General features: G+C 39.7%; 2 protein-coding genes across 5 annotated transcripts in view; both read left to right on the top strand.

Moving 5' to 3' along the window:
- The window catches only part of LOC126916704 (rotatin), a 237,586-nt gene that overhangs the window by 60,643 nt on the left and 160,716 nt on the right, over positions 1-16,227 (top strand). The gene's annotated exons all lie outside the window — the stretch shown is intronic.
- Positions 1-16,227, top strand: part of LOC126916720 (heparan sulfate glucosamine 3-O-sulfotransferase 5) — a 147,828-nt gene that overhangs the window by 16,551 nt on the left and 115,050 nt on the right. For 3 of the 4 annotated variants that reach the window (XM_050722797.1, XM_050722794.1, XM_050722792.1), the window contains exon 2: positions 5,009-5,066. The exons of the other annotated variant lie outside the window; for it this stretch is intronic. The gene's annotated coding sequence lies outside the window, so the exon portion shown is untranslated. The remainder of the gene's footprint in view (positions 1-5,008; positions 5,067-16,227) is intronic. 4 annotated transcript variants of the gene reach the window in all.

Here is a 16,227-nt window from a genome sequence, read left to right on the forward strand (position 1 = left end):
AAGCTAGCTTTAGGAACGAAAGGGTTAATCGGAGTTGGTTGTTGCTTAAAACCAGTTCGGTTTACCCAGCACGATAATGGTGACTTGACCGCGTGTACACACGTCAGGGAGAGAGAGAGAGAGAGAGAGAGAGAGAGAGAGAGAGAGAGAGAGAGAGAGGGGTTACAGACTAGAGGGAGAATTCTGTGGAACTTATGACACGCGCTGTACTTGCACAGCGGTGTGCAAACAAGCTCAACCGATTATGCTGGTAGAAGCATGGTGTGGCAAGAGCTGCGACGAGTGGCGACGACTAAATTCGAGGAATAAAATACGGCGGTTTGCGGGAGGCAGGGATCAACGTTGACTAGGTTGAAACGGTGGTCTACCATCTTAGCAGCGAGTTAACCCTCTCGAAACGGATTTTTCTTTTACCACAGTAACGCAGGAATATGAGCTACGTTTCGCTCAAAATTCGAGAAAAAGTACGATCGGTGTAATTTTTAAAACAGAACGTACATACAGCTTTATCTAACACGGAATCTTACGTTCCAATCGATCTCGGCGACGTTAGAAAAATTATAACAAACTAGCGGCAGTATTTCTAAGGATTATCCTAGAATTTATTGTATCATTAGTCTCGAAAGAAATGATGTCGTGCTCGGTGCGATATTACTTTTGGAAAAGTCACCGGAGGACAAAGAGAGAAGACTCTTTGGAAAACGGGCCGTCCTGAACGTTTGGCGAATTTTACTCCTGCCACGGTAAAGTCCAACGGCCGGATCATTTTCGCGCGTTTCGTAGCACGTCTATTGCTGCGTGGCGTGGGTTTGAAGGGAAAATCTACCAAGCGTTTACGTTGCTTGAATGTTTAAATAGAGTCCGGTGCTTATACGTCTGGCTCGTTCACAGCGCAGACTCGCGACACCGTTGTCTCCGTGATAATATTTAACTTGTTGTTCATACTTTCTTCTGTGGCGACCGCTTTAATTCAACCCCATTCCACCATGACAGATGAAAATTGTTTGCTCGGTGTCTGCTCTTTCGATCAAAAATAAACGCCATTGCAGTTCCCTCGAACTGTACTATCGCTCCTTTAACTGGTGAACAGAATTATACGGAGTGGGTTACGTGTCAAACGATAGTTGTCCAAATTCGAGGACTTTACGCAAGGGATTTCATCGGAGATGCTTTCAACTTTTCGCACGATTTATAATTTCACGAAATAATTATTTGTGCGTCGATATATAAAACCTAGTATTCCGTAACTTTTCTAACGATAGGAATATGTCATATCGTACGTAGCAAAAATCTATATGGAAATATTTGAAAAATGCAAGTGTACGTTGGTAAAAATAATTTATTCCCGAACACTCGTACGTTACGTTCGCGTATGTGCGTAACGTATGTACAACGAAAAAAGCAAAATAGGGGAAAAAAAGAAAAAATGACTACGCATTCATGCGTGTTGCCAGTGCTTGCACGGTAACGAATGGAGAACAGAGAAATTCAGAACGGAGGTTATCTGATTACAGGTATGGTAGGGGTTGAAGTTTTACTTGTTTCCCGAGTCGAAGCACACCGTTGTGCGTTTATATTAGTCGTAAATTTATGTTTAACGAAACGTGGGAAAGTGTGCACAATACTTTCTAAAAGTTACCTGGTAAACAGCTTTAAAAAGCTGTGTATTCGCATCTCTTTGCTCGATGTACTTACGGCTTGCTTTCATACGGTTTCTTTTGTTTCCCAGCTTTTTTCAGGTATCCTTTAATCGGCAGCACGATTATAAAAGCTCGCTACCTTGAAAAGTGTGAACAAGCTTTGTTTAAGCAAAGCGTTAAAAACCTACGAATCGCGTTCTCATATTTTTTTCCTTTCTTCCTTTTTTTTTCATCAAACGTATTTTTCAGAGGAAGAATTTTTCCATCGATCTCGTGTGTCAAAGCGTTTAAAATTTCCCTCGCGTCTTGAACAAATCACTGCGAAATATACTTCTCGCCGAACCGGAGATTCGGTGAAAATTTTATTTCGTAATCGTTGGAGCCAGCTTCACGAGAGGTTCGAGGATTTTTACTCTTACGGTTTCTCTCCTTGCGAAAGTAACGATTTTAATCTGACGGAATTGGCCGATTAAGTTCACAGAGCGAAATGAAATTCCCGTGATAGTCGCAGGAGATCGAAAATCCCGTGCCGCGAATATAATTCCACGGTTAAGCTGCCATTTGTTTTTCGATTATCCAAAACGAGGCAATTTTGTAACGTAAATGGGAACACGATGTTTCAAAAATACAAATTTTCAAATTATCAAATTTTTAAAAATTCAAATTTTCAAAAGTTCAAATTTTTAAATTTTCAAATTTTCAAAAATTCAAATTTTCAAATTTTCAAATTTTCAAAAATTCAAATTTTCAAATTTTCAAATTTTCAAATTTTCAAAAATTCAAATTTTCAAATTTTCAAAAATTTAAATTTTCAAATTTTCAAAAATTCAAATTTTCAAATTTTCAAAAATTCAAAAATTCAAATTTTTAAATTTTCAAAAATTCAAATTTTCAAATTTTCAAAAATTCAAATTTTCAAATTTTCAAAAATTCAAAAATTCAAATTTTCAAAAATTCAAATTTTCAAATTTTCAAATTTTCAAAAATTCAAATTTTTAAATTTTCAAATTTTCAAAAATTCAAATTTTCAAATTTTCAAAAATTCAAATTTTCAAAAATTCAAATTTTCAAAAATTTAAATTTTCAAAAATTCAAATTTTCAAATTTTCAAATTTTCAAAAATTCGAATTTTCAAATTTTCAAAAATTCAAAAATTCAAACTTTCATAAATTCAAATTTTCAAATTTTCAAATTTTCAAAAATTCAAATTTTTAAATTTTCAAATTTTCAAATTTTCAAAAATTCAAATTTTCAAATTTTCAAAAATTCAAATTTTCAAATTTTCAAATTTTCAAAAATTCAAATTTTCAAATTTTCAAAAATTCAAATTTTTAAATTTTCAAAAATTCAAATTTTCAAATTTTCAAAAATTCACCACTAAGTCAACGACGTGTTATTCCGGAGACATGTTTGTACCGTATACACGTTGCGTGAAAGTTATTCTGATTGCTCGACAAGACACGTATATTTGACGTGTATCGTTTTTCGATGGTTCGCGCACTTTCACCTGTGATTTATTATCAACGTCGAAACAAATTTTTATCCCCTACGCGTATTTAAAACTTGACGTCTGAACAATAAGAAAAGCGAAAAGTACACGTTGATGAATAACGAACGCATGAGAACGACGACAGTGTATTCACCCGCCCGGTTTACGTAAATATGTTAAAATATTTGACGTAATACTCGATAAAGGGAACCGAATCAGTGGATCCTCACGGTGCTCGAAATAGAACTCTAAACGCGATCAAAGCGGGCAAACAACGCGTAAGCGTCGTAAGAACGATATTTATATTCCGGAAATCCGGCAAATCCAACACGCTAGATAGATCAAAGAACTTTTTAATTAAAAGCAAACCAATTCTAGAAGTAGCTTTGCTTTAAATTCCACCTTTGTGTTTCGATTACACACAGCGTAATTCCTTTTCCAAACATACGGAATATCCCATGAAAGATGCTGGCCGTAATTTTCGCAGTATGATCCGTATATCGTGTGCTAGTCGCGAAACTTGACGTCACGTGCGTTCAAGTTTAAATCGCATTCGGACTGAAAAATCGGATTAACGTGCGATGAAGTAAGTCAGTGTACGCGCGGAGCATCTACTCGCGGATGTCGGTCGATGCAGCATCCGTTCGTACGAGTGGAAATAAGCGTACGTAAGTATTGGATTGGCAACTAAGTGATTGCGGATTTTGTCAATACCATCTAATGACAAAATCCGCAGTCACTTTGTTGTCAACCCATTACATATGGAGATAAGAACGCAAGAGTATAAGTTAAATACGGCGGTGCGCGGTTTTTATGGGTCTCGAGCGGGTTCGTTTTTCTTCTATTCTCCCATTACATCGGCTCACGGAACTATTCGAACGTTTAGAACGGTAACTACAGAATCTTTTTACCAGTATATTACGTGCTCTGTAAGAAACTTTGAAATTTCGTCAGCGCTAAAACGAGACAGGACTATCGTGACTATAATAGCAAAGTTTGAAATCTATTCGAAAATGTATATGAAAGTTACAAAGCATTTATTACAAACACTCGGTGAAATATTAATATACATGATACTCTTAAACGTACAACTAATGATCTCACTACATACCGTGACTTATTGATACAACGAATAATCGACTCACTGTTCCTATCACCTTGTAAGGCGTATGCTTCCAATAAATATCTTGCAACTTCTAAATACGTTTTCGCATAGGTTTTAAATCTAATCGGGGTAGCCGTGTTTCGAATTTCAAATCAAAATTTCTTATACGATATACAGGCGTAGAAGCTTCCTAGGAGTATTCGAATACTTTGACGAGCCACCGTAGATAGAAAACGAAGAAGGCGAATATGAGGTAAACACGGCAGAGACCAGTTTTTGTTCAGCTTGGTTTCTTCTAGTGGCAAACGTGTCCGCCTTTCTTCCGTTGTCTCGTTATATCGCGCGTCCTCGAGCACGAGAAGGGGGATGAACCGATGCCGGTGCGCTTACACCGAGGAACCTACCCTCCGGTTATGCACCCATATCCGCCGCCTTCCGCGTCGTAATTTCTTTGTGCTCGCCAGCTTTACGCGATAAGTACTTCGTTCGCTGGAACGGAACAGAGAGAAAAGTTGCACACGGAAGCCGACTTGTAATCGTTTATACGTCGTCGTCATTTCGCTCGGAACGTGACCCGAGGGTGACGTTTGTTTCCGGCGTTGCCGACGCGTTGCAGATTGAACGCACCGACTGGTCGCGTTCATCCTGTCGTGCTTGGTATTCTGATTAAAGCAGGATTTGTTACGGATTAACTGGATTCATTCTGTTCATTTTTAACCTCCTCTCTTTTGTTTCGCGTTTATGCTCCATTTTAATCGTTTGCCTTCGTTTTAGGTGTCTTGGTAAACCAGAGAGGCAGCTGATTCCCGTGACTGGGTCTCGGATAAATAACGTAAGTAGGATTTTTAACTACTCGACAGATCGTGGATGCTTAGAGAAATCCATTGTTTACGAACACGACTGAAGAAGCGCAGGACCTAGGCAGAGATATTTGTTTCGTTTATAAAATATCAGCTATTGTGCTTCGGATATTTCGTATATCTTTACGTGGGTATTGTTAGATACCGCGTTCGTTAGATACGTCAAATTTCCCGTAAATCGCGATCTATCGATGACTATCGTCGTTAGGCTGTCGGTGGTAGGTCGCGTCGATTCGTCTTGTATCGAACAACGATGAGTCGTCGTTTAGCGTGCAAGCAAATATGTACTGAATTTTCAATCGCAAGAGGATCGTTTAAAGAACGTAGAATATTTAGCGAGTACAAGCAGAACGAGCCAATTGATGCAAACGGTTGAAATTTATCGTCAATTGGAAATCGAGAGGAAACATCGATCGTAACAGGGAAATCGAAACGTGGCTTGAGAAGGAATTTACGGCGGAAGAATGGAATTTTATCGAGCGAGCCTAACCGGCGTTTGTTGCCACGTGTAATTAACTATATTAGATTCAAGCTCGCGGTACGTACGCTGCGTTGGCACGCGATCTAATCGCGTCAGATCGCGTCCCGTAAAGGCACAACGACTCTCAGTCTCAGCTTGGCTTTTCCACCAATCGTCGATTTATTCTATTTTATATACCGTTAAAAAGAACGTCATTCGTTCCGCAAATTTTCGCTCAACCGTCCCGTAAAATTCGAACGCCGATAATTTACATTTAGTATCATCTTTGTAATTTTGCCTTGACAAATTCTTGCGATGTGTTCGGTCGCGTGCTGAGCACAACGATGTAATAACCATCTTCGTGTTGATCATTTCAGAGGCTAATTCGATAATAATTGAGACGTCTTTCTAATGATCTCTTGAAATGTTTACGAGGATAGATTAACAGTTCGATGTTTCCGATAATTCGTTTCCATGGGATTGGCCAAATCGTTCGATTTCGCGTGTATAGTTCGGAAAACAAGCGCGCAAGGTCAGCGTTTATTTCCACCCGCGATGAGCTCTGGAATTAAGCGACAACGCCTTCGCCAGCTAGCTGATAGCTAGGACGGTTCGCCGTTTCGTATTTTATTCAGAGGGTCGATCAGCGGATTAGATATTTACAGAAAAGAAGTCTCTCGTTTTTTTCTTTTTTGGCAAATACGGCACGCTATCAAGATGGTTATCGGGTGGAATTGCGGCTAACCGGGAACGAACAAAATTTTCCTGCAGCCGGTCGAGTGTCGAATTAAAATATACACGTGTATAGATCTATCGCGTAATAATAGTTTAGTTTGCCGAGCGTACGTAGTTGGATTTCGTGTTCTGGGTCACGTTATCCATTCCTTTACGCCTCGTTCGCTATTCCAGCCGGCTCGATCTCTTCGTCGACGTCATGTTCTTCTGACATTTTCAGATTTCGTGGCACGCGAACACATTGTTGCAACCTAATGACTGACTATATTCTGGATAAACTGCCGCTGAATTATGATTCGAGTGCATCCACTCGAAGCGCAAACAAGCATCTTATTAGTCCCTAACCCTTTCAACTGGTCTAGAAATACCGGAAGTAATGTATAATTTTCTGGGAGTTTCCTGTTCGTCGAGTGTTGTATGTCAAATAATTCAACGCCGCTTTGCCGCGCAATTTGTCTTCTATTGTGCGCAACCTGTTCTCCCAACCCTCTCGGCCTCCGCGCGACTTTACGTTTAATAATCTGCTGAACGTGGCCCGTAAGCACTCGTCGACGACTACGGTAACGTCTGTTCGCTCAATTAGTGCTTAATTATCAAGTCGAGGGCTGTTTTAGTTTTTGCCACGGCGCGGCGACGCGCGATACTCTCACTCGCGATGGCTGACATATTTTTCGGCAAATTTTCCTTTTTCTTTCTCTTTGACGTTCTTATCGACCGAAGGATTTCGGGATTGCTAATATCCTGTCGCTTCTAACAGTATCGCTTGCAATAATTTTTAACCGAAGATCGGTGTACGTATATCGACATTTCGCTATATATTTTCCTGCGCGTAAATATAAAATAGAGCTGTTGGAAATCACAGGTTACCCTATACTGTTTAGCATAATAACAAAGGTAACCGAAATTACAGGAGGAAGAAAATGATGGTCGATCAACGTCCTTCGAATACCTGTGATTCGAACGGTACACAGCTTGTAACACTTGGCGTACTGCAACCTGGTAAATTGTGGTTTAGCCGCTTCGTACACGATACGACCCTGTTCACACATAGCGAGTAGAAATTTCGTCAAACGTTGGAAAGTAAAATTCACGCGACGATCGATCGATTATAAATTTCCCTAAAGATCTGCCTTCGGCAATTAATATTTTCCGAATAACGTCGACGAAGTTAGGAAAAGTTATTCCGCTTGGAGATTCAGCTTGATGATATAGATTTTCGAAAGCACGATCGCAAAGTTAAACGCAGGATAATAGGAATAAGAGATGCAAGAAACGAAATAAACATTCATAAGGAAGGAAAGGTAAAGAAAATAAAGCAAGCTGTTCGCCGGGATATTGCTTGTTTCGTTTCGCTAGCAGGCAGTGTGAAGTAAAATTTCTTAGTCCCTTGGCCACTCGACTCTTCTCCACGAGTATGAACACCGCTGATAAACTCGCCTAGGATACATTTTGAGAGAAACGATTCTTAATACTTTCTAACGAAGGCATCTCTGCCGGGAGTAAGCCGATTACGTTTTTATTTTACGGTCCTAAACTTTTACGCGAATCGTTTCGTTGCAGCTGCCGCGGAAGAAAAGTTTGTGCGTTATAAATAAACTTCGAGCATTACCGAAGTACTCAAGTTCTTATCTTTTTCTTTTTTCTTTTTTTATCGAAGTAGCACTCAAAGGTGCGTGACAGAATGACGCGAGCTGCATGGATCTTTTATGTCTTCAATTTAGCCTACACGGCCATGTATCTTTACGTAATAAGAATATTTACGCAGGATATTATTAGTATTAAAAAGTAACATCTCGTATTATCGAGCGTAGAGATCGACATTATTACAATTACGAAAGAAGTTGTGTTCATATTAGAATCTTTTATTATTCAAGTACGTACCATACTGCAGGAATATTTCGTTCATTGAACATTCCGTTATCCATACGCTTTACCTTCTGCAACGTTATATTCCATCATCCATTGGATGTTCCGTTCTGGTCTAATTATAATACTATATTACCTGGCATAACAGCACGTACGCATGCAATTTAATACGAATCAAATAAACATAGTCGATTTTATAATGTTATAACGCCGCGAATGCACAATGCTAATTAGAAGAATCAAAGGTAGGAATAAAAATCAGGGTTTGCAATTCCGAAACGGCAAAATATAATCTACCTCTTGGACATAATTTAGTAAATATCAAAAGTAATAAAATTAAAGTATATTATGATATTGCACGATTATCGTTTCCAAAATCGTTATGACGAGGCTTTTAACATTCACGGACGGTCGTAAAACGTTGATCAACGGAAGAAAGAACAGAGGTAGCGAGGTGATTTCCGAACGATCGTAGACACAAAACGCGCCGATTCAAAGTTTTATATCGCTTTACAAACTGGCGAAACATTTCGTCCGTGAGAACGATGTCACTTGCGCGTCCTAATTCGCGACGACATTATACGCTTGCAGAGGAATTTCTGAGCATTCCTGAGAGGGCTGCATTAATGCGTTCTTGAAAGTTAAGATGCTCTTCTAGCCTGACTTCTGCTTTGTTCCTGGCAATACGGACGTAAAGTGCTCCTGAAATTATTTGCAGAGTATCGCGATTTTCTCGCTCGTCGAGAGTCGTCTGGTCTTTGGCTCGTCGCGAGTCTCGATCGAAATTATTTCAGTTCGTTCGATCGATTCAACTACAAAGCGGAGACGATTCGATACGATATCCAGGAGTTTTCTAGTACATGCAATTTTTGCACTAGAATTTTCCATTATTTATATTTTCATTTGACAGAATTACATTGCGGATGTTTATGCATTTATGGAAGATGTGACGCTGTAAGAATACACGTAATATACGAAAATATAATTTCATGTGTTACGCTAGATTAACCGCGTAGTAGTGATGCATGTATGTGAATATGAGTGTATGGAAGTATGCGTGTGCGCGGCGCCTCGAAAACAAAGGAATGTAAACTGGCGTGGAAAAAGGCGCGTGCAAGTGTGTATCGATGAATATCTTTGAAATCGTTTATCAAATAAATATATAACTATTCTAATATAAATTCTAAATGTAAATGTAATGTTCCTATACCATTATTTCGGCAATTAAGATCCAAAGTTCTCAACAATATAAAATATTTAAAGTATAGTACTCGTTGTAACCTTTAATGGACGAAGAACATTTCCGTTTAAATTCCATTTTTTGAATTAAATGTAGAAAAATACGAAGCTGCATAAACATCCACGGACCGGATATAACGTATGTACACTGTGTAGTACATATGTGTGTATTTGTGCGATCTCTTTGAAATTACCTTTCGCTTATCGTTATTTTCATCTCCTACTCGCGTTTGCCTAGTTCTACTTGAAATACCCAAAGCGGTAAATTTACATTTTATTGGTTATTTTGTTCTTTTGCTCGAATATATTAGCGGACGGACGATGAAAGCCAAAGGATGAAACTCTTTAAATCCTTCTCGGAATTACAAGCTTTCCTGGACGCAAATGAGAAGGGTTTGAAGATGTCGAGATTCAGAGACACGGAAATTCTTAATTCGAAAAACAACAGATGTCATTCACATTCGATAACTGTCCGAAAATTATCGACGACGATCAATTTACTAGATCGGATAATTAAGTCCATTGGCGATCTCTTGAAAGAACACGTTAAGCATTGGTTTAGTATTAAGCTCTGTGTAAAATCTATCTCATCAGCGAGTAACTCGTTTATCTCATTTCGTTATCAATTTATATCTTTTGTAGTTTTTAACACGTTGAAACGTTGGTCGTCGATCATCCACGTTATTAGATCTTTCGGAATGATTAAAATAATTAATTGAAATAAAATAAATTTCACGAACCGACAAATTGTCGACAATGCGAATAATTTCGGTAACATTGCCAGAAACTGTGCGCGGATGCAATGCGATATTTTGCAAGAATTAAACGTTATGGCGTAGTATTATATATTTCAATCTGTTGCGGCTCCCAGCGTGAAATATATAAGATTCGCGGTCGAACAATTTCAAACGCGTTTTAAAGTGTTTAAAAGCGTTAAACAATTTTTCCAACATTCTTCCAAAGTGCATATACAAATGGAAGTCAGACGAATTTATTACTCGTATTACTTCAATTTAAATCTATTATTCCAATTTAAATCCATTACTCCAATATACATAATAACAGAGAAGAATATCATCGTCTGTCCGTTATCAACAATTTCGTAATAAATTCGTGTCTTACAGACGATAAACGAGCGTACGGGATACTTATCGTTCGATTCGTATTTATAAAATTCGACTTTCGTCGCGTCGAGCCAACGATCACGTACGTATCGACGACCGATGTTGGGAAAAATCGAGCAGAATCGAAATAATTGGTGACGCTGGAAAATTTAAGAGGCATGGGACAGGTATCACTTGCGGACGATCGTTGAGCTCGTCTTCGCCAGTGGGTAGAAAGATTTTTCTTGGAGGTGGGGCGGATAACTCGACGAAACATCGTCGGTACCAAGCGTGCGCGTACACGGAAACATCTAATGTGTGCACACGCGGAGTTAATATGAAAAGGACACGCAACCGAGCAAATTACCATCAAAATTATAAGCTTGGCCGTTCAAGGCCACGGCCTGTTTCAATTTCCTTCGCGGACCTCCCATCGATCCGAATTTACCTGTCCTTTGCACGTGAAAGCTCGCTATACCCGCACTCCCGCTAATTGCATCGTATTTCGCATCGTTGTGTTTCTCTATTCCCTTTTAAGTCGTGGTTTATGAAATAGAGCAAATAATGGTACGTTCTCTACATTCGGACTTGTACCGCAGGATATTAAGTATTCTCGTAAGGGAACAGAAACGTGTTATTTAACCGCTTCACCGCGGACGTCGTTTGATTAACTCTTTGCTTTATGATTTTTACCCCCGGGTATATATACAACCCTGTTCGCAAGTATGTATTAGAGCACTTGCTACCTTCGTACAGAGCGCGATAATCGACCCAGATAATCAACTTTAGCATCGATGTTTCGAGGTTCTCGTGAATCGAGGTTTTTGCAAACGATCGTGGAACTTGCAACTGGACTGTTCCCCAGACTTCTATCTTTTTAAATACACCCATTGAGATATATGTAATTTCGTGAAGTACATCGGATTAACAGCGTAGTAATGACACGCGCATGAATATGTACTTGCGTGCACAGCGTTTCGTGAAACAGATGAATGCAACTATTCCATTAGTAGTGTGGTATAAGAAGGTGATGAAACAAAGAGAGTGCTGAGACACGTGCAAATGTATATCGACGAAGATCTTGTAAATCACGTATTAAATAAATGTGAAACTATTTTGATATCAATTCTAAGTGTAATCCAAGTGTTTCTATACATTTATTTCGGCGATTAAGATCCACAATTCTCAACAACACCAACTGGAATCCGTTCTATGGAATCCGCTTATTGGCCAACACCGTTCGGTCTTGCATCGATCTTTCCAGCAGATCTAATTTTTTGCCATGTTCTAGGCTGGGTCTAAATTAACTTCTAAGCGTCATGATTTCATTGCGTTTCGTATAGTACCATGATTATCTTTATTCGTTTAATTGTCTACCTTATCCTCTTATTTCTAGTCATTTTCTTGTCTTTCCTTCTCTATTTCGCTTTCTATTTGCGATCTTTAGTCTTAGGACAGACGTAGAGTAACCGTTAATGTTACTTATCTGTTAACCGTGTTCCAACTTTATTTATTATTGTTTTATCAAAGAATTCTGAACCTTTGGGCGAGTAAACTTTTAACCGAATTATTTTCTCGTTGTTTCTTTTATTCCAGTCCCCTGCTGAATTGTTTTATTCGGCGTTACACGAATAACGGGAGAATCGAAAGTTCCGTAATCTGAAAATGTTCTTATCCAAACAGCCGTCTCCCTGTTAATTCGGATAATGGAAGTTCCGTTGGCCGACGTCGAAGTTTGTACAACGAGATTTTGGCTGACGGTACAGCTATGATATAGCAGCCACGTATGTGGATGTCATAAATCGATGTGATAGAGCCGCGCTCAAACGTGAGTTACGCAATGAACGGAAAGTAAATCCTGTCTGTGTTCGTTCATCTGCGAAAATCGTCGTTCGTCTCTAAATTAATCGAAGCAGCACGATTACGTAATTTATCTATAATGTATCGTATATATAACGCGATATAACTTGTATATATAATACATTTTAATCCATCGTATCGTTTAACGATATCGGTAGTTTTACCGGGGACGCGTAATTCAAATTTCGTTTATCGTTAGATCGGACGACTCGCGTTGTATTTTTTACATCGACGTTTATTTAGATCCCGCGAATTGGACATTCTCCGTTTCTCCGCCTATTTTCCAATTGATCGTATCTCTCGAATAGAACTTTCCATGCAATCGCAGACATTATCCGAGAATGTCTCGTTGTTTAATTAAAGGATTTTCTTGTCAAGAGCGTATCGGAAGATTCAGCTTATTAAATAGACCGTAATATATTAAATAAACCTCCTTTCTCTCTCTCTCTCTCTCTCTCTCCGTTTCTCGGTTTAATCTACTTTATCATTTCGAGTTAATTACTTGCCATCACTTTGCTACATAATATGTAATACAATATCCAAGAGTGCGGCCACGTTAACCGCGGTTACCGACGCGCTGTTCGTGGCCGTGTTTCTCGACCACGTTAAACACAAGATAATCTGACAGTTCGGGAATACGCGGAAACTTGCCTGTAAATAATCGAGTTGTCAATAGCACGCCAACGAATTAATTGCTTGCGATGTTACGTTACACGCAACGAAATCACGAATGCAAATCAAATTAAAACGGTGTCGTTGTCTTGATTCTAACGCCACGCGACAACCAACGTTTCTATTATAAACATTCGCTATCGTGGATTTATCGGTGACGTTTAATTATCGCGCTTGTATCGCAGAAACGTCGGTTTCCGTGTATGGAATTTATAATCTCGTCGGTCATTTTAATTTACGAATTTGGCGGTAGAGTCTTTCTACTCGCGCGTTTTCTCGTCTAGCGGACGGAACAGTAAATTAAAAAGCGTCGCGGATTCTTTCTTTGTTCCGATCGTTCCGAATTTAAAGAATTTTATCAAAGAGGAAGCGACGTTCGCTTCGAATTTTCCCATTTTTTTCGAATGCAACATTTTTCGCACGAACAGAGGCACAACGTAACCATTGTTTTTCACGTTGCAGAAAGTCGTTGTATAGGATTTCAAAAGAATTCTTGTTTCGTGAATTTTCATCGTTTTACCCGGCGAATATTGAAACCGAAGTTGAAACAGAAAATTTAAAGATCACTGGCGCTGTTCAAAATTGTTCTCCTTTCTCTATCTCTATCTTTGCTTCTTTTTCTTTTTCGGTACGCCAGAGTAATATAAAACGTTGCGAAGAAGAGAACGAGCTTATACCGCGGTTGAAGATAGAGAATACATTTTCGCTTTAAAAATGCATTATCCAATGCATTAACTCTTATCTGCTCGCGTATGTCGCGGTACGAGAAAGAAACCGGCTTGTCAAAAAGCAAATTACTCATTTTCTTTACCTCACGCTTATGTGGTACTTCCACGGTTATTAATCGAGACTCAAGTCCGAGCTTTTACAGATCAAACAAATATCAGCTGCAACGCGTTTTAAATAAGAAACGGTTCTTCGTGCAAAGTTAAGAAATCTTACACTCAGCATCGAGGAGACGCTTTAAACGACATAGTTAAATCATACAAAGCACGAGCCAACAGCTATATATGTAGGAAAATTCGTTGCGAGAGACCCAGCTGGACGCTGTCTGCAATTTCCAGCAGTCCATAGCTGAACGCCGCAGGGTTCTATTACTAAAATTGGTGGATATCAAAGATTCTCCTGTATCACGGTGCGACATGAAACAATATTTCGAAGATTTTTGTTCGGCAGGTGTTTCATCAGGTCGGCCGACGTTTTTCGCGAACCTTCATAAATCTTATGGCTCGTGATCGTAGTAGCCGCGTGGTTAATAATTTGGAAAAATACGTAATAACGGTAGATAACAGTGATGAGAATAAAATAATAAAGCTCTGATCGTTGTAAGCTACAGATTTTGAGATGGCGTAGAATTACGTACGCGTGGACGAACGCGTTAAAAGTCGCGAACGTAGAAAAACGGATAGTCGTTTTTTGGTTGCGGTGGCTGGACTTGGAACGTAAATCGATCGCGTGCCAGAGATTGGAAGGGAAGGGAATCGAATTGTCCGTAATGCGCAGCTGGTGGATAGTTTTGGTGTGGTGCTGCCAGCGGCGGAGGACAGCACCCGAGGATCCGTTAAGAAGCCGGGGTGTGCGGCGAGTTTTCACGACATCGGGACGTCGTTTTGAGGCGGCTTAATTGGAATCGGATGGAAGCGCGAGGGAACTTCTTGCTTCTTGGCTCTCTGTGTCGTGAAATTGTAGCTCGAAGACGAATGCCTCGGTCCGTCTGGGAGACGGACCTCTTTCGTGTTAAATCGATTTCGTTGAAACGTTCTCTGCAGTAGCATCGAAGTTACAAGCAGATAGAGAAACTGAAAGTAGAAAGAGGAAGAGGAAGAGGAAGAGAGAGAGAGAAGTAGTAAGGTCCTCGAACGACGCGACGCGTAAATCCATACCGAGTTCCTGGACGAGACAAGTTCCTTCGATTCGAGTTGGAACTATTTCAGCTCGATAGAGTCGGCCTGCGTCGTCGTTCTACCGAACATATTTTTTCGGATTACATACACGGTTTTCGAGTTGGACCGGCGTCCGCGTATGTCTTTCCGTGTCGGCAGCACCATTGAATGCGTTCGCGTGAATTACGCGAATAGAAGGTAAAATTTCATTAAAACGATTCAGGTCAGTTGACTTAAAAACGCGAATTCAAACGGACGCGACGCTGGATAACTTTATGGACGGATCTTTGACCTTTCTTTTTCTCCTCTCTCTCCCATTCCTCCACCCTTTATTTCCCATTTAATATTTAATCCGTCCAGTTTGACGTTTCGAACGCGTGCCGACAGAGGATAAAAAGAATCTCGTCGTTTCCAAATTCGTCTTCGAATATCGGTCCACGTATTCCCTCTCTTTTGCTTTCTTCCCAAATCACCGCGATTTTCTCCTCTTTCTTTTCTTTTTTTTTTGTTTGTTAGGTACGTTAATTGCCTCTTCCGCGGCAGATTGTCTGAAGCGTGTCTCGAGTGGAAAGGAAATCGATTTCCTTAGCGTTCGTCGATGGAACGGTCGTCTGGTCTGGAAATGGCACGTTTTCAACCTACTATATCTCGCCGACTCGCGACGAGGCGCGTGCCTTCCTACGCGACATCCGTTCCGATCTTTTCTCACATTTTTAAATGTAAACGAAGTCTCGTCGAGTAGTTCTTTCTCCCTCCACTCAGCCAGAACGCCTTTGTTCGTTTGACTCGCTCCACGGTCCTCTCGACTCGCAGCGAACACTTACGACTAACAATGCATTTTAGCAAAATCGAAACGTATTGCACGATTTGATCGTACATTTTGTTCTTCTTGTTGCTAGCAGAGCGAATTCTCGTAAACGATGTAACACGCGTCACGGACACGCATTGAAAAATTGCTACATCGCGGAAAAAAGAAAGGCTATTAGCTTCATTTCTTATTTTTTATTTATTCATAATTCGTGCCTTGCGATTTAGGATTTATAATTCACATTCTCCACTTGCTTGCAATATGCGCTTGAACCGTATTTACGCGCTATAGTCAGAGGGAAGAAAGCGTAGTATACGTTGAACAATCAATTCGTAGCGAAACCTTTACGAGATTAATAGACAACAAGTAGGTACATTACTGCGCTCTTAGCAGAGCATTATCTTACTCTCTTGTTCTTCTACTCTGTTATCAGGTTATTATATCATCTTGCTGCTTTTTGTATTGACCAGCTTGATCGGATTACAAGCTGTGTAAAGCTTCTTTAGC

The sequence above is a fragment of the Bombus affinis genome, chromosome 5 (genome assembly GCF_024516045.1).
Source record: "Bombus affinis isolate iyBomAffi1 chromosome 5, iyBomAffi1.2, whole genome shotgun sequence".
NCBI classification, from domain to species: Eukaryota; Metazoa; Arthropoda; class Insecta; order Hymenoptera; family Apidae; genus Bombus; species Bombus affinis.